The 23,626-nt window shown below is 50.0% G+C and overlaps 22 pseudogenes; all 22 read right to left on the reverse strand.

The window, feature by feature from the left end:
• Positions 1-1,697: 1,697 nt before the first annotated feature.
• Positions 1,698-1,817, reverse strand: LOC130352450 (5S ribosomal RNA; annotated as a pseudogene).
• Positions 1,818-6,502: 4,685 nt separating this feature from the next.
• Positions 6,503-6,622, reverse strand: LOC130352451 (5S ribosomal RNA; annotated as a pseudogene).
• A 1,263-nt stretch (positions 6,623-7,885) lies between these two features.
• On the reverse strand, positions 7,886-8,005 carry LOC130325826 (5S ribosomal RNA; annotated as a pseudogene).
• A 477-nt stretch (positions 8,006-8,482) lies between these two features.
• On the reverse strand, positions 8,483-8,602 carry LOC130352769 (5S ribosomal RNA; annotated as a pseudogene).
• Positions 8,603-9,473: 871 nt separating this feature from the next.
• Positions 9,474-9,593, reverse strand: LOC130325947 (5S ribosomal RNA; annotated as a pseudogene).
• A 284-nt stretch (positions 9,594-9,877) lies between these two features.
• On the reverse strand, positions 9,878-9,997 carry LOC130352003 (5S ribosomal RNA; annotated as a pseudogene).
• Positions 9,998-10,673: 676 nt separating this feature from the next.
• On the reverse strand, positions 10,674-10,793 carry LOC130352477 (5S ribosomal RNA; annotated as a pseudogene).
• A 272-nt stretch (positions 10,794-11,065) lies between these two features.
• Positions 11,066-11,185, reverse strand: LOC130335290 (5S ribosomal RNA; annotated as a pseudogene).
• A 475-nt stretch (positions 11,186-11,660) lies between these two features.
• On the reverse strand, positions 11,661-11,780 carry LOC130348747 (5S ribosomal RNA; annotated as a pseudogene).
• Positions 11,781-12,057: 277 nt separating this feature from the next.
• Positions 12,058-12,177, reverse strand: LOC130331882 (5S ribosomal RNA; annotated as a pseudogene).
• Positions 12,178-14,046: 1,869 nt separating this feature from the next.
• LOC130319185 (5S ribosomal RNA) lies at positions 14,047-14,166 on the reverse strand (annotated as a pseudogene).
• Positions 14,167-15,183: 1,017 nt separating this feature from the next.
• Positions 15,184-15,303, reverse strand: LOC130352011 (5S ribosomal RNA; annotated as a pseudogene).
• An 875-nt stretch (positions 15,304-16,178) lies between these two features.
• On the reverse strand, positions 16,179-16,298 carry LOC130326065 (5S ribosomal RNA; annotated as a pseudogene).
• A 477-nt stretch (positions 16,299-16,775) lies between these two features.
• Positions 16,776-16,895, reverse strand: LOC130352770 (5S ribosomal RNA; annotated as a pseudogene).
• Positions 16,896-17,766: 871 nt separating this feature from the next.
• LOC130326185 (5S ribosomal RNA) lies at positions 17,767-17,886 on the reverse strand (annotated as a pseudogene).
• Positions 17,887-18,363: 477 nt separating this feature from the next.
• On the reverse strand, positions 18,364-18,483 carry LOC130352771 (5S ribosomal RNA; annotated as a pseudogene).
• Positions 18,484-18,767: 284 nt separating this feature from the next.
• On the reverse strand, positions 18,768-18,887 carry LOC130352004 (5S ribosomal RNA; annotated as a pseudogene).
• A 676-nt stretch (positions 18,888-19,563) lies between these two features.
• Positions 19,564-19,683, reverse strand: LOC130352488 (5S ribosomal RNA; annotated as a pseudogene).
• A 272-nt stretch (positions 19,684-19,955) lies between these two features.
• Positions 19,956-20,075, reverse strand: LOC130352414 (5S ribosomal RNA; annotated as a pseudogene).
• A 475-nt stretch (positions 20,076-20,550) lies between these two features.
• On the reverse strand, positions 20,551-20,670 carry LOC130348758 (5S ribosomal RNA; annotated as a pseudogene).
• Positions 20,671-20,947: 277 nt separating this feature from the next.
• LOC130331893 (5S ribosomal RNA) lies at positions 20,948-21,067 on the reverse strand (annotated as a pseudogene).
• Positions 21,068-22,936: 1,869 nt separating this feature from the next.
• LOC130319196 (5S ribosomal RNA) lies at positions 22,937-23,056 on the reverse strand (annotated as a pseudogene).
• Positions 23,057-23,626: the final 570 nt, after the last annotated feature.

The following is a 23,626-nucleotide window of genomic DNA, read 5'->3' on the forward strand; positions in this document are numbered from 1 at the left end:
GGCTGTCCGACAATACTGGGAGTTGTTGTTTTTCAACAGCTGGAGGCTCTGCTTTGGAAACAGTGGTGTACCGGACGTTCTTATTGGGGGAGGGGGGCTGTGTAAGGGTATGTGTATATGTAGTGTTTTTAACTTTTTATTTTATTTTGTGTTAGTGTAGTGTAGTGTTTTTAGGGTACAGTCACATGGGCGGGGGATTACAGCGAGTTTCCCAGCGCAAAATTTGCTGCATCTCAAGATGCGAGAAACCCACTGTAAAAGCCTCGCCCATGTGAATGTACCCTGTACATTCACGGGGGTGGCGGGGCGGGGGGGGGGGGCTTGCATCAGCTGTTGCAAAACCACAACTCCCAGCATGCATGGTCTGTTAGTGCATGCTGGGAGTCATAGTTTTGCAACAGCTGGAGGCACACAGGTTAGGAAACACTGAGTTAGAAACAGACAATGTTTTCCAACCAGTGTGTCTCCAGTTGTTGCAAAACTACAACTCCCAGCATGCCCAGACAGCTGAAGGGCATGCTGGGAGTTGTAGTACGGCAACATCTGAAGGGCCAGATGTTGCTGAACTAAAACTCCCAGCATGCCTGGACAGTCAGTGCATACTGGGAGTTGTAGTTTTGCAACAGCTGGAAGAGCACAGATTGGAGACCATTATACAATGGTCTCCAAACTGGGGCCCTCCAGATGTTGCAAAACTACAACTCCCAGCATGCATGGTCTTTTAGTGCATGCTGGGAGTTATAGTTTTGCAACAGCTGGAGGCACACAGGTTAGGAAACACTGAGTTAGAAACAATGTTTCCCAACCAGTGTGTCTCCAGCTGTTGCAAAACTACAACTCCCAGCATGCCCAGACAGCTGAAGGGCATGCTGGGAGTTGTAGTACGGCAACATCTGAAGGGCCAGATGTTGCTGAACTAAAACTCCCAGCATGCCTGGACAGTCAGTGCATGCTGGGAGTTGTAGTTTTGCAACAGCTGGAATAGCACAGATTGGAGACCATTATACAATGGTCTCCAAACTGAGGCCCTCCAGATGTTGCAAAACTACAACTCCCAGCATGCCCAGACAGCCAAAGGCTGTCTAGGCATGCTAGGAGTTGTAGTTTTCAGACTCCTAGAAGCAGCAGTGAAGATCTTCACTGCTGCCTCTGAGGACCACATACTTACCCTTCACTGCTCGTCCACGTGGCCGGTCCCGCGCTGCTCCTCGGTCCCGCCGCTGGATCAGGTAAGTCCGCCGGTCCCCACGTGTTCCCCCCGAATGCCGCAGGTCCCCGCGAGCCCCTGCAGCCTTCGTCCCCCCTTCTGCCCGACTTCCAGGGGCGGGCAGTGCGGGGGATCTGAACTTTCACCCCAGATCACTGTGATTGGTCCACAGGGACCAATCACAGTGATCGCTGACGAGGACCATCAATTGATGGTCCTGGGGGTGAAGCAGAAGTTGTCCCCTGCTGGAAACAGCGGGACTTCTGCCAGTTAACCCGTGCGATGCTGCGCATCGCCGGGTTAACTGCATGTCATTTATAAACGCCGGGATGCGCGAACGCACTGCACAACCCGGCGTTTATATATGACATTCTGCGGGAAGGGGTTAAGCTTAGGATGGCCGTCGACAGCTTCACACCTTGTATACTGTGGATTTAAGCATCAATAAATTATTTTCGGAATCGGAGCGGAAGGCAGCAATAGAGCAAAATGTCAACGGCACCCGGGATTCCCAGCCAGTCTCCCATGCCAGTACTTACCGGGCCCTAAGCTGGGTAGCAGTCTGCAATCTGACGAGAGCAGGCGCGTTCAGCTTAGGATGGCCATTGACAGCTTTATGCTTTTTATACTGTGCATTTAAGCATCAATAAATCCTTTTCTGAATCGGAACGGAAGGCGGCAACAGAGCAAAATGTCAACTGCACCCGGGGTTCCCAGCCAGTCTCCCATGCAGGTACTTACTGGGCCCTAAGCTGGGTAGCAGTCTGCGATCTGACGAGAGCAGGCGCGTTCAGCTTAGGATGGCCATTGACAGCTTCATGCTTTTTATACTGTGCATTTAAGCATCAATAAATCCTTTTCGGAATCGGAGAAGAAGGCGGCAACAGAGCAAAATGTCGATAGCACCTTGGATTGCCAGCCAGTCTCCCATGCCCGTACTTGCCGGGCAGCAGTCTGCGATCTGACAAGAACAGGCACATTCAGCTTAGGATAGCCGTAGACGGCTTCACACAATGTATACTGTGGATTTAAGCATCAATAAATCCTTTTCGGAATCGGAACGGAAGGCGGCAACAGAGCAAAATGTCAACGGCAGCCGGGATTCCCAGCCAGTGTCCCATGCCGGTACCTACCGGGCCCTAAGATCTGTACCAGTCTGCGATCTGACGAGAGCAGGCGCGTTAACCCCTTCAGGACCAAGCCCATTTTGGCCTTAAGGACCAGAGCGTTTTTTGCACATCTGACCACTGTCACTTTAAACATTAATAACTCTGGAATGCTTTTAGTTATCATTCTGATTCCGAGAATGTTTTCTCGTGACATATTCTACTTTAACATGGTGGTACATTTTTGTGGTAACTTGCATCCTTTCCTTGTAAAAAATCCTAAAATTTGATGAAAAATTAGAAAATTTTGCATTTTTCTAACTTTGAAGCTCTCTGCTTGTAAGGAAAATGTATATTACAAATAAAAAAAATTTTTATTCACATATACAATATGTCTACTTTATGTCTGCATCATAAAAGTGACGAGTTTTTACTTTTGGAAGACACCGGAGGGCTTCAAAGTTCAGCAGCAATTTTCCAATTTTTCACAAAATTTTCAGACTCAATCAGGGACCAGTTCAGGTTTGAAGTGGATTTGAAGGGTCTTCTTATTAGAAATACCCCACAAAAGACCCCATTATAAAAACTGCACCCCCAAAGGATTCAAAATGACATTCAGTCATCATTTTAACCCTTTAGGTGTTTCACAGGAATAGAAGCAAAGTGAAGGAGAAAATTCACAATCTTCATTTTTTACACTCGCATGTTCTTGTAGACCCAATTTTTAAATTTTTACAAGGGGTAAAAGGAGAAAATGTATACTTATATTTGTAGCCCAATTTCTCTCGAGTAAGCACATACCTCATATGTCTATGTAAAGTGTTCGGCGGGCGCAGTAGAGGGCTCAGAAGGGAAAGAGCGATAAGGGGATTTTGGAGAGTACGTTTTTCTGAAATGGTTTTTGGGGGCATGTTGCATTTAGGAAGCCCTTATGGTGCCAGAACAGCAAAAAACCCTCACATGGCATACCATTTTGGAAACTAGACCCCTTGAGGTACGTAACAAGGAATAAAGTGAGCCTTAATACCCCACAGGTGTTTCACGACTTTTGCATATGTAAAAAAACATTTTTTTTTTCACTAAAATGTGTGTTTCCCCCCAAATTTCACATTTTTCCAAGGGTTAATAGCAGGAAATACCCCCAATATTTGTAACCCCTTCTCTTCTGAGTATGGAGGTACCCCATAAGTTGACCTGAAGTGCACTATGGGTGAACTACAATGCTCAGAAGAGAAGGAGTCATATTTGGCTTTTTGAGAGCAAATTTTGCTCGGGGGGCATGTCGCATTTAGGAAGCCCCTATGGTGCCAGAACAGCAAAAAATACCCACATGGCATACCATTTGGGAAACTAGACCCCTTGAGGAATGTAATAAGGAATAAAGTGAGCCTTATTACCCCACAGGTGTTTCATGACTTTTGCATATGTAAAAAAAAAAATAATAATTTCCACTAAAATGTGTGTTTCCCCCCTAATTTCACCTTTTTGCAAGGGTTAATAGCAGAAAATACTCCCCAAAATTTGTAACCCCATCTCTTCTGAGTATGGAGGTACCCCATAAGTTAACCTGAAGTGCACTATGGGCGAACTACAATGCTCAGAAGAGAAGGAGTCATATTTGGCTTTTTGAGAGCAAATTTTGCTCGGGGAGCATGTTGCATTTAGGAAGCCCCTAAGGTGCCAGAACAGCAAAAAAAAACACACATGGCATACCATTTTGGAAACTAGACCCCTTGAGGAACGTAACAAGGGGTACAGTGAGCATTTGCCCCCCACTGGTGTCTGACAGATCTTTGGAACAGTGGGCTGTACAAGTTTTCATTTTCATGGACCACTGTTCCAAAGATCCGTCAGACACCTGTGGGGGGTAAATTCTCACTGCACCCCTCATTACATTCCGTGAGGGGTGTCGTTTCCGAAATGGGGTCACATGTGGGGTTTTGTTTTTTTTGCGTTTGTCAAAACCGCTGTAACAATCAGCCACCCCTGTGCAAATCACCTCAAATGTACATGGTGCGCTCTCCCTTCTGGGCCTTGTTGTGCGCCCCCAGAGCACTTTGCCCTCACATATGGGGTATCTCTGTAGTCGGGAGAAATTGCGTTACAAATTTTGGGGGGCTTTTTTCCCTTTTACCTCTTGTGAAAATGTAAAGTATAGGGCAACATCAGCATGTTAGTGTAAAAAATAAAAAAATTTTACACTAACATTCTGGTGTAGACCCCAACATTTCCTTTTCATGAAGGGTTAAAGAAGAAAAAGCCCCCCAAACCTTGTAACGCAATTTCTCCCGAGTACGGCGATACCCCATATGTCGCCCTAAACTGTTGCCCTGAAATACGACAGGGCTCCAAAGTGAGAGCGCCATGTGCATTTGAGGCCTAAATTAGGGATTTGCATAGGGGTGGACATAGGGGTATTCTACGCCAGTGATTCCCAAACAGGGTGCCTCCAGCTGTTGCAAAACTCCCAGCATGCCTGGACAGTCAACGGCTGTCCGACAATACTGGGAGTTGTTGTTTTTCAACAGCTGGAGGCTCTGCTTTGGAAACAGTGGTGTACCGGACGTTCTTATTGGGGGAGGGGGGCTGTGTAAGGGTATGTGTATATGTAGTGTTTTTAACTTTTTATTTTATTTTGTGTTAGTGTAGTGTAGTGTTTTTAGGGTACAGTCACATGGGCGGGGGATTACAGCGAGTTTCCCAGCGCAAAATTTGCTGCATCTCAAGATGCGAGAAACCCACTGTAAAAGCCTCGCCCATGTGAATGTACCCTGTACATTCACGGGGGTGGCGGGGCGGGGGGGGGGGGGGGCTTGCATCAGCTGTTGCAAAACCACAACTCCCAGCATGCATGGTCTGTTAGTGCATGCTGGGAGTCATAGTTTTGCAACAGCTGGAGGCACACAGGTTAGGAAACACTGAGTTAGAAACAGACAATGTTTTCCAACCAGTGTGTCTCCAGTTGTTGCAAAACTACAACTCCCAGCATGCCCAGACAGCTGAAGGGCATGCTGGGAGTTGTAGTACGGCAACATCTGAAGGGCCAGATGTTGCTGAACTAAAACTCCCAGCATGCCTGGACAGTCAGTGCATACTGGGAGTTGTAGTTTTGCAACAGCTGGAAGAGCACAGATTGGAGACCATTATACAATGGTCTCCAAACTGGGGCCCTCCAGATGTTGCAAAACTACAACTCCCAGCATGCATGGTCTTTTAGTGCATGCTGGGAGTTATAGTTTTGCAACAGCTGGAGGCACACAGGTTAGGAAACACTGAGTTAGAAACAATGTTTCCCAACCAGTGTGTCTCCAGCTGTTGCAAAACTACAACTCCCAGCATGCCCAGACAGCTGAAGGGCATGCTGGGAGTTGTAGTACGGCAACATCTGAAGGGCCAGATGTTGCTGAACTAAAACTCCCAGCATGCCTGGACAGTCAGTGCATGCTGGGAGTTGTAGTTTTGCAACAGCTGGAATAGCACAGATTGGAGACCATTATACAATGGTCTCCAAACTGAGGCCCTCCAGATGTTGCAAAACTACAACTCCCAGCATGCCCAGACAGCCAAAGGCTGTCTAGGCATGCTAGGAGTTGTAGTTTTCAGACTCCTAGAAGCAGCAGTGAAGATCTTCACTGCTGCCTCTGAGGACCACATACTTACCCTTCACTGCTCGTCCACGTGGCCGGTCCCGCGCTGCTCCTCGGTCCCGCCGCTGGATCAGGTAAGTCCGCCGGTCCCCACGTGTTCCCCCCGAATGCCGCAGGTCCCCGCGAGCCCCTGCAGCCTTCGTCCCCCCTTCTGCCCGACTTCCAGGGGCGGGCAGTGCGGGGGATCTGAACTTTCACCCCAGATCACTGTGATTGGTCCACAGGGACCAATCACAGTGATCGCTGACGAGGACCATCAATTGATGGTCCTGGGGGTGAAGCAGAAGTTGTCCCCTGCTGGAAACAGCGGGACTTCTGCCAGTTAACCCGTGCGATGCTGCGCATCGCCGGGTTAACTGCATGTCATTTATAAACGCCGGGATGCGCGAACGCACTGCACAACCCGGCGTTTATATATGACATTCTGCGGGAAGGGGTTAAGCTTAGGATGGCCGTCGACAGCTTCACACCTTGTATACTGTGGATTTAAGCATCAATAAATTATTTTCGGAATCGGAGCGGAAGGCAGCAATAGAGCAAAATGTCAACGGCACCCGGGATTCCCAGCCAGTCTCCCATGCCAGTACTTACCGGGCCCTAAGCTGGGTAGCAGTCTGCAATCTGACGAGAGCAGGCGCGTTCAGCTTAGGATGGCCATTGACAGCTTTATGCTTTTTATACTGTGCATTTAAGCATCAATAAATCCTTTTCTGAATCGGAACGGAAGGCGGCAACAGAGCAAAATGTCAACTGCACCCGGGGTTCCCAGCCAGTCTCCCATGCAGGTACTTACTGGGCCCTAAGCTGGGTAGCAGTCTGCGATCTGACGAGAGCAGGCGCGTTCAGCTTTGGATGGCTGTTGACATCTTCACGCCTTGTATATTGTGGATTTAAGCATCAATAAATATTTTTTTAATCGGAGAGGAAGGCGGCAACAGAGCAAAATGTCAATGGCACCTTGGATTGCCAGCCAGTCTCCCATGCTGGTAACTGCCAGGCAGCAGTCTGCGATCTGAGGAGAGCAGGCATGTTCAGGCTTAGGATGGCCGTTGACAGCTTCACACCCTGTATATTGTGGATTTAAGCATCAATAAATCCTTTTCCGAATCGGAGCGGAAGGCGGCAACAGATTAAAATGTCAACTGCACCCGGGATTCCCAGCCAGTCTCCCATGCCGGTACTTACCAGGCCCTAAGCTGGGTAGCAGTCTGCGATCTGACGAGAGCAGGCGCGTTCAGCTTAGGATGGCCGTTGTCATCTTCATGCCTTGTATACTGTGGATTTAAGCATCAATAAATATTTTTTTTAATCGGAGAGGAAGGCGGCAACAGAGCAAAATGTCAATAGCACCTTGGATTGCCAGCGCGTCTCCCATGCCCGTACTTGCCGGGCAGCAGTCTGCGATCTGACAAGAACAGGCGCATTCAGCTTAGGATGGCCGTAGACGGCTTCACACCCTGTATACTGTAGATTTAAGCATCAATAAATCCTTTTCGGAATCGGAGCGTAAGGCGGCAACAGAGCAAAATGTCAACGACACCTGGGATTCCCAGCCAGTCTCCCATGCTGGTACTTACCGGGCCCTAAGCTGGGTAGCAGTCTGCGATCTGACGAGAGCAGGCGCGTTCAGCTTAGGATGGCTGTTGACAGCTTCACACTTTGTATACTGTGGATTTAAGCATCAATAAATAATTTTCGGAATCGGAGCAGAAACAGAGCAAAATGTCAACGACACCTGGGATTCCCAGCCAGTCTCCCATGCTGGTACTTACCAGGCCCGAAGCAGGGTAGCAGTCTGCGATCTGACGAGAACAGGCGCATTCAGCTTAGGATGGCCGTAGACATCTTCACACCCTGTATACTGTGGATTTAAGCATCAATAAATCCTTTTCGGAATCGGCGCGGAAGGCGGCAACAGAGCAAAATGTCAACGACACCTGGGATTCCCAGCCAGTCTCCCATGCTGGTACTTACCGGGCCCTAAGCTGGGTAGCAGTCTGCGATCTGATGAGAGCAGGCGCGTTCAGCTTAGGATGGCCGTTGACAGCTTCTTGCCCTTTATACTGTGCATTTAAGCATCAATAAATCCTTTTCGGAATCGGAACGGAAGGCGGCAACAGAGCAAAATGTCAACGGCAGCCGGGATTCCCAGCCAGTATCCCATGCCGGTACTTACCGGGCCCTAAGATCTGTACCAGTCTGCGATCTGACGAGAGCAGGCGCGTTAAGCTTAGGATGGCCGTTGACAGCTTCACACTTTGTATACTGTGGATTTAAGCATCAATAAATAATTTTCGGAATCGGAGCAGAAACAGAGCAAAATGTCAACTGCACCTGGGATTCCCAGCCAGTCTCCCATGCTGGTACTTACCAGGCCCGAAGCTGGGTAGCTGTCTGCGATCTGACGAGAACAAGCGCATTCAGCTTTGGATGGCCGTAGACATCTTCACACCCTGTATACTGTGGATTTAAGCATCAATAAATCCTTTTCGGAATCGGAGCAAGGCGGCAACAGAGCAAAATGTCAATGACACCTGGGATTCCCAGCCAGTCTCCCATGCTGGTACTTACCGGGCCCTAAGCTGGGTAGCAGTCTGCGATCTGACGAGAGCAGGCGCGTTCAGCTTAGGATGGCCGTTGACAGCTTCTCGCCCTTTATACTGTGCATTTAAGTATCAATAAATCCTTTTCGGAATCGGAACGGAAGGCGGCAACAGAGCAAAATGTCAACGGCAGCCGGGATTCCCAGCCAGTGTCCCATGCCGGTACTTACCGGGCCCTAAGATCTGTACCAGTCTGCGATCTGACGAGAGCAGGCGCGTTCAGCTTAGGATGGCCGTTGTCATCTTCACGCCTTGTATACTGTGGATTTAAGCATCAATAAATATTTTTTTTAATCGGAGAGGAAGGCGGCAACAGAGCAAAATGTCAATAGCACCTTGGATTGCCAGCCAGTCTCCCATGCCCGTACTTGCCGGGCAGCAGTCTGCGATCTGACAAGAACAGGCGCATTCAGCTTAGGATGGCCGTAGACGGCTTCACACCCTGTATACTGTAGATTTAAGCATCAATAAATCCTTTTCGGAATCGGAGCGTAAGGCGGCAACAGAGCAAAATGTCAACGACACCTGGGATTCCCAGCCAGTCTCCCATGCTGGTACTTACCGGGCCCTAAGCTGGGTAGCAGTCTGCGATCTGACGAGAGCAGGCGCGTTCAGCTTAGGATGGCTGTTGACAGCTTCACACTTTGTATACTGTGGATTTAAGCATCAATAAATAATTTTCGGAATCGGAGCAGAAACAGAGCAAAATGTCAACTGCACCCGGGATTCCCAGACAGTCTCCCATGCTGGTACTTACCAGGCCCGAAGCAGGGTAGCAGTCTGCGATCTGACGAGAACAGGCGCATTCAGCTTAGGATGGCCGTAGACATCTTCACACCCTGTATACTGTGGATTTAAGCATCAATAAATCCTTTTCGGAATCGGCGCGGAAGGCGGCAACAGAGCAAAATGTCAACGACACCTGGGATTCCCAGCCAGTCTCCCATGCTGGTACTTACCGGGCCCTAAGCTGGGTAGCAGTCTGCGATCTGATGAGAGCAGGCGCGTTCAGCTTAGGATGGCCGTTGACAGCTTCTTGCCCTTTATACTGTGCATTTAAGCATCAATAAATCCTTTTCGGAATCGGAACGGAAGGCGGCAACAGAGCAAAATGTCAACGGCAGCCGGGATTCCCAGCCAGTGTCCCATGCCGGTACTTACCGGGCCCTAAGATCTGTACCAGTCTGCGATCTGACGAGAGCAGGCGCGTTAAGCTTAGGATGGCCGTCGACAGCTTCACACCTTGTATACTGTGGATTTAAGCATCAATAAATTCTTTTCGGAATCGGAGCGGAAGGCAGCAATAGAGCAAAATGTCAACGGCACCCAGGATTCCCAGCCAGTCTCCCATGCCAGTACTTAACGGGCCCTAAGCTGGGTAGCAGTCTGCGATCTGACGAGAGCAGGCGCGTTCAGCTTAGGATGGCCGTTGACATCTTCACGCCTTGTATACTGTGGATTTAAGCATCAATAAATATTTTTTTTAATCGGAGAGGAAGGCGGCAACAGAGCAAAATGTCAATAGCACCTTGGATTGCCAGCCAGTCTCCCATGCCCGTACTTGCCGGGCAGCAGTCTGCGATCTGACAAGAACAGGCGCATTCAGCTTAGGATAGCCGTAGACGGCTTCACACCCTGTATACTGTAGATTTAAGCATCAATAAATCCTTTTCGGAATCGGCGCGGAAGGCGGCAACAGAGCAAAATGTCAACGACACCTGGGATTCCCAGCCAGTCTCCCATGCTGATACTTACCGGGCCCTAAGCTGGGTAGCAGTCTGCGATCTGATGAGAACAGGCGCATTCAGCTTAGGATCGCCATAGACATATTCACACCCTGTATACTGTGGATTTAAGCATCAATAAATCCTTTTCCGAATCGGAGAGGAAGGCGGCAACAGATTAAAATGTCAACTGCACCCGGGATTCCCAGCCAGTCTCCCATGCTGGTACTTACCAGGCCCGAAGCTGGGTACCAGTCTGCGATCTGATGAGAGCAGGCGCGTTAAGCTTAGGATGGCCGTCGACAGCTTCACACCTTGTATACTGTGGATTTAAGCATCAATAAATTCTTTTCGGAATCGGAGCGGAAGGCAGCAATAGAGCAAAATGTCAACGGCACCCGGGATTCCCAGCCAGTCTCCCATGCCAGTACTTACCGGGCCCTAAGCTGGGTAGCAGTCTGCGATCTGACGAGAGCAGGTGCGTTCAGCTTAGGATGACCATTGACAGCTTCATGCATTTTATACTGTGCATTTAAGCATCAATAAATCCTTTTCGGAATCGGAGAGGAAGGCGGCAACAGAGCAAAATGTCAATAGCACCTTGGATTGCCAGCCAGTCTCCCATGCCCGTTCTTGCCGGGCAGCAGTCTGCGATCTGACAAGAACAGGCACATTCAGCTTAGGATAGCCGTAGACGGCTTCACACACTGTATACTGTGGATTTAAGCATCAATAAATCCTTTTCGGAATCGGAGCGGAAGGCGGCTAAAGAGCAAAATGTCAACAACACCTGGGATTCCCAGCCAGTCACCCATGTTGGTACTTACCGGGCCCTAAGCTGGGTAGCAGTCTGCGATCTGACGAGAGCAGGCGCGTTCAGCTTAGGATGGCCATTGACAGCTTCACGCCCTTTATACTGTGCATTTAAGCATCAATAAATCCTTTTCGGAATCGGAACGGAAGGTGGCAACAGAGCAAAATGTCAACTGCACCCGGGATTCCCAGCCAGTCTCCCATGCCGGTACTTACTGGGCCCCAAGCTGGGTAGCAGTCTGCGATCTGACAAGAGCAGGCGCGTTCAGCTTAGGATGGCCGTTGACATCTTCACGCCTTGTATATTGTGGATTTAAGCATCAATAAATATTTTTATTAATCGGAGAGGATGGCGGCAACAGAGCAAAATGTCAATGGCACCTTGGATTGCCAGCCAGTCTCCCATGCCGGTAACTGCCGGGCAGCAGTCTGCGATCTGAGGAGAGCAGGCACGTTCAGGCTTAGGATGGCCGTTGACAGCTTCACACCCTGTATATTGTGGATTTAAGCATCAATAAATCCTTTTCCGAATCGGAGCGGAAGGCGGCAACAGATTAAAATGTCAACTGCACCCGGGATTCCCAGCCAGTCTCCCATGCTGGTACTTACCAGGCCCTAAGCTGGGTAGCAGTCTGCGATCTGACGAGAGCAGGCGCGTTCAGCTTAGGATGGCCGTTGACAGCTTCACACTTTGTATACTGTGGATTTAAGCATCGATAAATAATTTTCGGAATCGGAGCAGAAACAGAGCAAAATGTCAACTGCACCTGTGATTCCCAGCCAGTCTCCCATGCTGGTACTTACCAGGCCCGAAGCTGGGTAGCAGTCTGCGATCTGACGAGAACAGGCGCATTCAGCTTAGGTTGGCCGTAGACATCTTCACACCCTGTATACTGTGGATTTAAGCATCAATAAATCCTTTTCGGAAACGGAGCGGAAGGCGGCAACAGAGCAAAATGTCAACGACACCTGGGATTCCCTGCCAGTCTCCCATGCTGGTACTTACCGGGCCCTAAGCTGGGTAGCAGTCTGCGATCTGACGAGAGCAGGCGCGTTCAGCTTAGGATGGCCGTTGACAGCTTCTCGCCCTTTATACTGTGCATTTAAGAATCAATAAATCCTTTTCGGAATCGGAGCGGAAGGCAGCAATAGAGCAAAATGTCAACGGCACCCGGGATTCCCAGTCAGTCTCCCATGCCAGTACTTACCGGGCCCTAAGCTGGGTAGCAGTGTGCGATCTGACGAGAGCAGACGCGTTCAGCTTAGGTTGGCCGTAGACATCTTCACACCCTGTATACTGTGGATTTAAGCATCAATAAATCCTTTTCGGAAACGGAGCGGAAGGCGGCAACAGAGCAAAATGTCAACGGCAGCCGGGATTCCCAGCCAGTGTCCCATGCCGGTACTTACCGGGCCCTAAGATCTGTACCAGTCTGCGATCTGACGAGAGCAGGCGCGTTCAGCTTAGGTTGGCCGTAGACATCTTCACACCCTGTATACTGTGGATTTAAGCATCAATAAATCCTTTTCGGAAACGGAGCGGAAGGCGGCAACAGAGCAAAATGTCAACAGCACCCGGGATTCCCAGCCAGCCTCCCATGCCGGTACTTACTAGGCCCTAAGCTGCGTAGCAGTCTGCGATCTGACGAGAGCAGGCACGTTCAGCTTAGGATGGCCATTGACATCTTCACGCCTTGTATACTGTGGATTTAAGCATATATAAATATTTTTTTTAATCGGAGAGGAAGGCGGCAACAGAGCAAAATGTCAATAGCACCTTGGATTGCCAGCCAGTCTCCCATGCCCGTACTTGCCGGGCAGCAGTCTGCGATCTGACAAGAACAGGCGCACTCAGCTTAGGATAGCCGTAGACGGCTTCACACCCTGTATACTGTAGATTTAAGCATCAATAAATCCTTTTCGGAATCTGAGCAAAATGTCTACAGAGCTACAGAGCAAAATGTCAACAACACCTGAGATTCCCAGCCAGTCTCCCATGCTGGTACTTACCGGGCCCTAAGCTGGGTAGCAGTCTGCGATCTGACGAGAGCAGGCGCGTTCAGCTTAGGATGGCCATTAACAGCTTCACGCCCTTTATACTGTGCATTTAAGCATCAATAAATCCTTTTCCGAATCGGAGCGGAAGGCGGCAACAGATTAAAATGTCAACTGCACCCGGGATTCCCAGCCAGTCTCCCATGCTGGTACTTTCCAGGCCCTAAGCTGGGTAGCAGTCTGCGATCTGACGAGAGCAAGCGCGTTCAGCTTATGATGGCCGTTGACAGCTTCACACTTTGTATACTGTGCATTTAAGCATCAATAAATCCTTTTCGGAATCGGAACGGAAGGCGGCAACAGAGCAAAATGTCAACGGCAGCCGGGATTCCCAGCCAGTGTCCCATGCCGATACTTACCGGGCCCTAAGATCTGTACCAGTCTGCGATCTGACAAGAGCAGGCGCGTTAAGTTTAGGATGGCCGTCGACAGCTTCACACCTTGTATACTGTGGATTTAAGCATCAATAAATTCTTTTCGGAATCGGAGCGGAAGGCAGCAATAGAGCAAAATGTCAACGGCACCCGGGATTCCCAGCCAGTACTTACCGGGCCCTAAGCTGGGAAGCAGTCTACGATCTGACGAGAGCAGGCGCGTTCAGCTTAGGATGGCCATTGACAGCTTCATGCTTTTTATACTGTGTATTTAAGCATCAATAAATCCTTTTCGGAATTGGAGAGGAAGGCGGCAACAGAGCAAAATGTCAATAGCACCTTGGATTGCCAGCCAGTCTCCCATGCCTGTACTTGCCGGGCAGCAGTCTGCGATCTGATAAGAACAGGCACATTCAGCTTAGGATAGCCGTAGACGGCTTCACACCCTGTATACTGTGGATTTAAGCATCAATAAATCCTTTTCGGAATCGAAGCGGAAGGCGGCTACAGAGCAAAATGTCAACAACACCTGGGATTCCCAGCCAGTCTCCCATGCTGGTACTTACCGGGCCCTAAGCTGGGTAGCAGTCTGCGATCTGACGAGAGCAGGCGCGTTCAGCTTAGGATGGCCGTTGACAGCTTCTCACCCTTTATACTGTGCATTTAAGCATCAATAAATCCTTTTCGGAATCGGAACGGAAGGCGGCAACAGAGCAAAATGTCAACGGCAGATCTGTACCAGTCTGCGATCTGACGAGAGCAGGCGCGTTAAGCTTAGGATGGCCGTCGACAGCTTCACACCTTGTATACTGTGGATTTAAGCATCAATAAATTCTATTCGGAATCGGAGCGGAAGGCAGCAATAGAGCAAAATGTCAACGGCGCCCGGGATTCCCAGCCAGTCTCCTATGCCAGTACTTACCGGGCCCTAAGCTGGGTCCGATCTGACGAGAGCAGGCGCGTTCAGCTTAGGATGGCCGTTGACAGCTTCATGCTTTTTATACTGTGCATTTAAGCATCAATAAATCCTTTTCGGAATCGGAGAGGAAGGCGGCAACAGAGCAAAATGTCAATAGCACCTTGAATTGCCAGCCAGTCTCCCATGCCCGTACTTGCTGGGCAGCAGTCTGCGATCTGACAAGAACAGGCACATTCAGCTTAGGATAGCCGTAGACTGCTTCACACCCTGTATACTGTGGATTTAAGCATCAATAAATCCTTTTCGGAATCGAAGCGGAAGGCGGCTACAGAGCAAAATGTCAACAACACCTGGGATTCCCAGCCAGTCTCCCATGCTGGTACTTACCGGGCCCTAAGCTGGGTAGCAGTCTTCGATCTGACGAGAGCAGGCGCGTTCAGCTTAGGATGGCCGTTGACAGCTTCACACTTTGTATACTGTGGATTTGAGCATCAATAAATAATTTTCGGAATCGGAGCAGAAACAGAGCAAAATGTCAACTGCACCCGGGATTCCCAGCCAGTCTCCCATGCTGGTACTTACCAGGCCCGAAGCTGGGTAGCAGTCTGCGCTCTGACGAGAACAGGCGCATTCAGCTTAGGATGGCCGTAGACATCTTCACGCCCTGTATACTGTGGATTTAAGCATCAATAAATCCTTTTCGGAATCGGAGCGTAAGGCGGCAACAGAGCAAAATGTCAACGACACCTGGGATTCCAAGCCAGTCTCCTATGCTGGTACTTACCGGGCCCTAAGCTGGGTAGCAGTCTGCGATCTGACGAGAGCAGGCGCGTTCAGCTTAGGATGGCCGTCGACAGCTTCACACCTTGTATACTGTGGATTTAAGCATCAATAAATTCTTTTCGGAATCGAAGCGGAAGGCAGCAATAGAGCAAAATGTCAACGGCGCCCAGGATTCCCAGCCAGTCTCCTATGCCAGTACTTACCGGGCCCTAAGCTGGGTCCGATCTGACGAGAGCAGGCGCGTTCAGCTTAGGATGGCCGTTGACAGCTTCATGCTTTTTATACTGTGCATTTAAGCATCAATAAATCCTTTTCCGAATCGGAGCGGAAGGCGGCAACAGAGCAAAATGTCAACTGCACCCTGGATTCCCAGCCAGTCTCCCATGCCGGTACTTACCGGGCCCTGAAAACTGTACCAGTCTGCGATCTGACGAGAGCAGGCACATTCAGCTTAGGATAGCCGTAGACGGCTTCACACCCTGTATACTGTGGATTTAAGCATCAATAAATCCTTTTCGGAATCGGAGCGTAAGGCGGCAACAGAGCAAAATGTCAACGACACCTGGGATTCCCAGCCAGTCTCCCATGCTGGTACTTACCGGGCCCTAAGCTGGGTAGCAGTCTGCGATCTGACGAGAGCAGGCGCGTTCAGCTTAGGATGGCTGTTGACAGCTTCACACTTTGTATACTGTGGATTTAAGCATCAATAAATAATTTTCGGAATCGGAGCAGAAACAGAGCAAAATGTCAACTGCACCCGGGATTCCCAGACAGTCTCCCATGCTGGTACTTACCAGGCCCGAAGCAGGGTAGCAGTCTGCGATCTGACGAGAACAGGCGCATTCAGCTTAGGATGGCCGTAGACATCTTCACACCCTGTATACTGTGGATTTAAGCATCAATAAATCCTTTTCGGAATCGGCGCGGAAGGCGGCAACAGAGCAAAATGTCAACGACACCTGGGATTCCCAGCCAGTCTCCCATGCTGGTACTTACCGGGCCCTAAGCTGGGTAGCAGTCTGCGATCTGATGAGAGCAGGCGCGTTCAGCTTAGGATGGCCGTTGACAGCTTCTTGCCCTTTATACTGTGCATTTAAGCATCAATAAATCCTTTTCGGAATCGGAACGGAAGGCGGCAACAGAGCAAAATGTCAACGGCAGCCGGGATTCCCAGCCAGTATCCCATGCCGGTACTTACCGGGCCCTAAGATCTGTACCAGTCTGCGATCTGACGAGAGCAGACGCGTTAAGCTTAGGATGGCCGTTGACAGCTTCACACTTTGTATACTGTGGATTTAAGCATCAATAAATAATTTTCGGAATCGGAGCAGAAACAGAGCAAAATGTCAACTGCACCTGGGATTCCCAGCCAGTCTCCCATGCTGGTACTTACCAGGCCCGAAGCTGGGTAGCTGTCTGCGATCTGACGAGAACAAGCGCATTCAGCTTTGGATGGCCGTAGACATCTTCACACCCTGTATACTGTGGATTTAAGCATCAATAAATCCTTTTCGGAATCGGAGCAAGGCGGCAACAGAGCAAAATGTCAATGACACCTGGGATTCCCAGCCAGTCTCCCATGCTGGTACTTACCGGGCCCTAAGCTGGGTAGCAGTCTGCGATCTGACGAGAGCAGGCGCGTTCAGCTTAGGATGGCCGTTGACAGCTTCTCGCCCTTTATACTGTGCATTTAAGTATCAATAAATCCTTTTCGGAATCGGAACGGAAGGCGGCAACAGAGCAAAATGTCAACGGCAGCCGGGATTCCCAGCCAGTGTCCCATGCCGGTACTTACCGGGCCCTAAGATCTGTACCAGTCTGCGATCTGACGAGAGCAGGCGCGTTCAGCTTAGGATGGCCGTTGTCATCTTCACGCCTTGTATACTGTGGATTTAAGCATCAATAAATATTTTTTTTAATCGGAGAGGAAGGCGGCAACAGAGCAAAATGTCAATAGCACCTTGGATTGCCAGCCAGTCTCCCATGCCCGTACTTGCCGGGCAGCAGTCTGCGATCTGACAAGAACAGGCGCATTCAGCTTAGGATGGCCGTAGACGGCTTCACACCCTGTATACTGTAGATTTAAGCATCAATAAATCCTTTTCGGAATCGGAGCGTAAGGCGGCAACAGAGCAAAATGTCAACGACACCTGGGATTCCCAGCCAGTCTCCCATGCTGGTACTTACCGGGCCCTAAGCTGGGTAGCAGTCTGCGATCTGACGAGAGCAGGCGCGTTCAGCTTAGGATGGCTGTTGACAGCTTCACACTTTGTATACTGTGGATTTAAGCATCAATAAATAATTTTCGGAATCGGAGCAGAAACAGAGCAAAATGTCAACTGCACCCGGGATTCCCAGACAGTCTCCCATGCTGGTACTTACCAGGCCCGAAGCAGGGTAGCAGTCTGCGATCTGACGAGAACAGGCGCATTCAGCTTAGGATGGCCGTAGACATCTTCACACCCTGTATACTGTGGATTTAAGCATCAATAAATCCTTTTCGGAAACGGCGCGGAAGGCGGCAACAGAGCAAAATGTCAACGACACCTGGGATTCCCAGCCAGTCTCCCATGCTGGTACTTACCGGGCCCTAAGCTGGGTAGCAGTCTGCGATCTGATGAGAGCAGGCGCGTTCAGCTTAGGATGGCCGTTGACAGCTTCTTGCCCTTTATACTGTGCATTTAAGCATCAATAAATCCTTTTCGGAATCGGAACGGAAGGCGGCAACAGAGCAAAATGTCAACGGCAGCCGGGATTCCCAGCCAGTATCCCATGCCGGTACTTACCGGGCCCTAAGATCTGTACCAGTCTGCGATCTGACGAGAGCAGGCGCGTTAAGCTTAGGATGGCCGTTGACAGCTTCACACTTTGTATACTGTGGATTTAAGCATCAATAAATAATTTTCGGAATCGGAGCAGAAACAGAGCAAAATGTCAACTGCACCTGGGATTCCCAGCCAGTCTCCCATGCTGGTACTTACCAGGCCCGAAGCTGGGTAGCTGTCTGCGATCTGACGAGAACAAGCGCATTCAGCTTTGGATGGCCGTAGACATCTTCACACCCTGTATACTGTGGATTTAAGCATCAATAAATCCTTTTCGGAATCGGAGCAAGGCGGCAACAGAGCAAAATGTCAATGACACCTGGGATTCCCAGCCAGTCTCCCATGCTGGTACTTACCGGGCCCTAAGCTGGGTAGCAGTCTGCGATCTGACGAGAGCAGGCGCGTTCAGCTTAGGATGGCCGTTGACAGCTTCTCGCCCGTTATACTGTGCATTTAAGTATCAATAAATCCTTTTCGGAATCGGAACGGAAGGCGGCAACAGAGCAAAATGTCAACGGCAGCCGGGATTCCCAGCCAGTGTCCCATGCCGGTACTTACCGGGCCCTAAGATCTGTACCAGTCTGCGATCTGACGAGAGCAGGCGCGTTAAGCTTAGGATGGCCGTCGACAGCTTCACACCTTGTATACTGTGGATTTAAGCATCAATAAATTCTTTTCGGAATCGGAGCGGAAGGCAGCAATAGAGCAAAATGTCAACGGCACCCAGGATTCCCAGCCAGTCTCCCATGCCAGTACTTAACGGGCCCTAAGCTGGGTAGCAGTCTGCGATCTGACGAGAGCAGGCGCGTTCAGCTTAGGATGGCCGTTGACATCTTCACGCCTTGTATACTGTGGATTTAAGCATCAATAAATATTTTTTTTAATCGGAGAGGAAGGCGGCAACAGAGCAAAATGTCAATAGCACCTTGGATTGCCAGCCAGTCTCCCATGCCCGTACTTGCCGGGCAGCAGTCTGCGATCTGACAAGAACAGGCGCATTCAGCTTAGGATAGCCGTAGACGGCTTCACACCCTGTATACTGTAGATTTAAGCATCAATAAATCCTTTTCGGAATCGGCGCGGAAGGCGGCAACAGAGCAAAATGTCAACGACACCTGGGATTCCCAGCCAGTCTCCCATGCTGATACTTACCGGGCCCTAAGCTGGGTAGCAGTCTGCGATCTGATGAGAACAGGCGCATTCAGCTTAGGATCGCCATAGACATATTCACACCCTGTATACTGTGGATTTAAGCATCAATAAATCCTTTTCCGAATCGGAGAGGAAGGCGGCAACAGATTAAAATGTCAACTGCACCCGGGATTCCCAGCCAGTCTCCCATGCTGGTACTTACCAGGCCCGAAGCTGGGTACCAGTCTGCGATCTGATGAGAGCAGGCGCGTTAAGCTTAGGATGGCCGTCGACAGCTTCACACCTTGTATACTGTGGATTTAAGCATCAATAAATTCTTTTCGGAATCGGAGCGGAAGGCAGCAATAGAGCAAAATGTCAACGGCACCCGGGATTCCCAGCCAGTCTCCCATGCCAGTACTTACCGGGCCCTAAGCTGGGTAGCAGTCTGCGATCTGACGAGAGCAGGTGCGTTCAGCTTAGGATGACCATTGACAGCTTCATGCATTTTATACTGTGCATTTAAGCATCAATAAATCCTTTTCGGAATCGGAGAGGAAGGCGGCAACAGAGCAAAATGTCAATAGCACCTTGGATTGCCAGCCAGTCTCCCATGCCCGTTCTTGCCGGGCAGCAGTCTGCGATCTGACAAGAACAGGCACATTCAGCTTAGGATAGCCGTAGACGGCTTCACACACTGTATACTGTGGATTTAAGCATCAATAAATCCTTTTCGGAATCGGAGCGGAAGGCGGCTAAAGAGCAAAATGTCAACAACACCTGGGATTCCCAGCCAGTCACCCATGTTGGTACTTACCGGGCCCTAAGCTGGGTAGCAGTCTGCGATCTGACGAGAGCAGGCGCGTTCAGCTTAGGATGACCATTGACAGCTTCACGCCCTTTATACTGTGCATTTAAGCATCAATAAATCCTTTTCGGAATCGGAACGGAAGGTGGCAACAGAGCAAAATGTCAACTGCACCCGGGATTCCCAGCCAGTCTCCCATGCCGGTACTTACTGGGCCCCAAGCTGGGTAGCAGTCTGCGATCTGACAAGAGCAGGCGCGTTCAGCTTAGGATGGCCGTTGACATCTTCACGCCTTGTATATTGTGGATTTAAGCATCAATAAATATTTTTATTAATCGGAGAGGATGGCGGCAACAGAGCAAAATGTCAATGGCACCTTGGATTGCCAGCCAGTCTCCCATGCCGGTAACTGCCGGGCAGCAGTCTGCGATCTGAGGAGAGCAGGCACGTTCAGGCTTAGGATGGCCGTTGACAGCTTCACACCCTGTATATTGTGGATTTAAGCATCAATAAATCCTTTTCCGAATCGGAGCGGAAGGCGGCAACAGATTAAAATGTCAACTGCACCCGGGATTCCCAGCCAGTCTCCCATGCTGGTACTTACCAGGCCCTAAGCTGGGTAGCAGTCTGCGATCTGACGAGAGCAGGCGCGTTCAGCTTAGGATGGCCGTTGACAGCTTCACACTTTGTATACTGTGGATTTAAGCATCGATAAATAATTTTCGGAATCGGAGCAGAAACAGAGCAAAATGTCAACTGCACCTGTGATTCCCAGCCAGTCTCCCATGCTGGTACTTACCAGGCCCGAAGCTGGGTAGCAGTCTGCGATCTGACGAGAACAGGCGCATTCAGCTTAGGTTGGCCATAGACATCTTCACACCCTGTATACTGTGGATTTAAGCATCAATAAATCCTTTTCGGAAACGGAGCGGAAGGCGGCAACAGAGCAAAATGTCAACGACACCTGGGATTCCCTGCCAGTCTCCCATGCTGGTACTTACCGGGCCCTAAGCTGGGTAGCAGTCTGCGATCTGACGAGAGCAGGCGCGTTCAGCTTAGGATGGCCGTTGACAGCTTCTCGCCCTTTATACTGTGCATTTAAGAATCAATAAATCCTTTTCGGAATCGGAGCGGAAGGCAGCAATAGAGCAAAATGTCAACGGCACCCGGGATTCCCAGTCAGTCTCCCATGCCAGTACTTACCGGGCCCTAAGCTGGGTAGCAGTGTGCGATCTGACGAGAGCAGACGCGTTCAGCTTAGGTTGGCCGTAGACATCTTCACACCCTGTATACTGTGGATTTAAGCATCAATAAATCCTTTTCGGAAACGGAGCGGAAGGCGGCAACAGAGCAAAATGTCAACGGCAGCCGGGATTCCCAGCCAGTGTCCCATGCCGGTACTTACCGGGCCCTAAGATCTGTACCAGTCTGCGATCTGACGAGAGCAGGCGCGTTCAGCTTAGGTTGGCCGTAGACATCTTCACACCCTGTATACTGTGGATTTAAGCATCAATAAATCCTTTTCGGAAACGGAGCGGAAGGCGGCAACAGAGCAAAATGTCAACAGCACCCGGGATTCCCAGCCAGCCTCCCATGCCGGTACTTACTAGGCCCTAAGCTGCGTAGCAGTCTGCGATCTGACGAGAGCAGGCACGTTCAGCTTAGGATGGCCATTGACATCTTCACGCCTTGTATACTGTGGATTTAAGCATATATAAATATTTTTTTTAATCGGAGAGGAAGGCGGCAACAGAGCAAAATGTCAATAGCACCTTGGATTGCCAGCCAGTCTCCCATGCCCGTACTTGCCGGGCAGCAGTCTGCGATCTGACAAGAACAGGCGCACTCAGCTTAGGATAGCCGTAGACGGCTTCACACCCTGTATACTGTAGATTTAAGCATCAATAAATCCTTTTCGGAATCTGAGCAAAATGTCTACAGAGCTACAGAGCAAAATGTCAACAACACCTGAGATTCCCAGCCAGTCTCCCATGCTGGTACTTACCGGGCCCTAAGCTGGGTAGCAGTCTGCGATCTGACGAGAGCAGGCGCGTTCAGCTTAGGATGGCCATTAACAGCTTCACGCCCTTTATACTGTGCATTTAAGCATCAATAAATCCTTTTCGGAATCGGAACGGAAGGCGGCAACAGAGCAAAATGTCAACTGCACCCGGGATTCCCAGCCAGTCTCCCATGCTGGTACTTTCCAGGCCCTAAGCTGGGTAGCAGTCTGCGATCTGACGAGAGCAAGCGCGTTCAGCTTATGATGGCCGTTGACAGCTTCACACTTTGTATACTGTGCATTTAAGCATCAATAAATCCTTTTCGGAATCGGAACGGAAGGCGGCAACAGAGCAAAATGTCAACGGCAGCCGGGATTCCCAGCCAGTGTCCCATGCCGATACTTACCGGGCCCTAAGATCTGTACCAGTCTGCGATCTGACAAGAGCAGGCGCGTTAAGTTTAGGATGGCCGTCGACAGCTTCACACCTTGTATACTGTGGATTTAAGCATCAATAAATTCTTTTCGGAATCGGAGCGGAAGGCAGCAATAGAGCAAAATGTCAACGGCACCCGGGATTCCCAGCCAGTACTTACCGGGCCCTAAGCTGGGAAGCAGTCTACGATCTGACGAGAGCAGGCGCGTTCAGCTTAGGATGGCCATTGACAGCTTCATGCTTTTTATACTGTGTATTTAAGCATCAATAAATCCTTTTCGGAATTGGAGAGGAAGGCGGCAACAGAGCAAAATGTCAATAGCACCTTGGATTGCCAGCCAGTCTCCCATGCCTGTACTTGCCGGGCAGCAGTCTGCGATCTGATAAGAACAGGCACATTCAGCTTAGGATAGCCGTAGACGGCTTCACACCCTGTATACTGTGGATTTAAGCATCAATAAATCCTTTTCGGAATCGAAGCGGAAGGCGGCTACAGAGCAAAATGTCAACAACACCTGGGATTCCCAGCCAGTCTCCCATGCTGGTACTTACCGGGCCCTAAGCTGGGTAGCAGTCTGCGATCTGACGAGAGCAGGCGCGTTCAGCTTAGGATGGCCGTTGACAGCTTCTCACCCTTTATACTGTGCATTTAAGCATCAATAAATCCTTTTCGGAATCGGAACGGAAGGCGGCAACAGAGCAAAATGTCAACGGCAGATCTGTACCAGTCTGCGATCTGACGAGAGCAGGCGCGTTAAGCTTAGGATGGCCGTCGACAGCTTCACACCTTGTATACTGTGGATTTAAGCATCAATAAATTCTATTCGGAATCGGAGCGGAAGGCAGCAATAGAGCAAAATGTCAACGGCGCCCGGGATTCCCAGCCAGTCTCCTATGCCAGTACTTACCGGGCCCTAAGCTGGGTCCGATCTGACGAGAGCAGGCGCGTTCAGCTTAGGATGGCCGTTGACAGCTTCATGCTTTTTATACTGTGCATTTAAGCATCAATAAATCCTTTTCGGAATCGGAGAGGAAGGCGGCAACAGAGCAAAATGTCAATAGCACCTTGAATTGCCAGCCAGTCTCCCATGCCCGTACTTGCTGGGCAGCAGTCTGCGATCTGACAAGAACAGGCACATTCAGCTTAGGATAGCCGTAGACTGCTTCACACCCTGTATACTGTGGATTTAAGC

Source organism: Hyla sarda, chromosome 1, assembly GCF_029499605.1.
Source record: "Hyla sarda isolate aHylSar1 chromosome 1, aHylSar1.hap1, whole genome shotgun sequence".
Classification (NCBI taxonomy): domain Eukaryota; kingdom Metazoa; phylum Chordata; class Amphibia; order Anura; family Hylidae; genus Hyla; species Hyla sarda.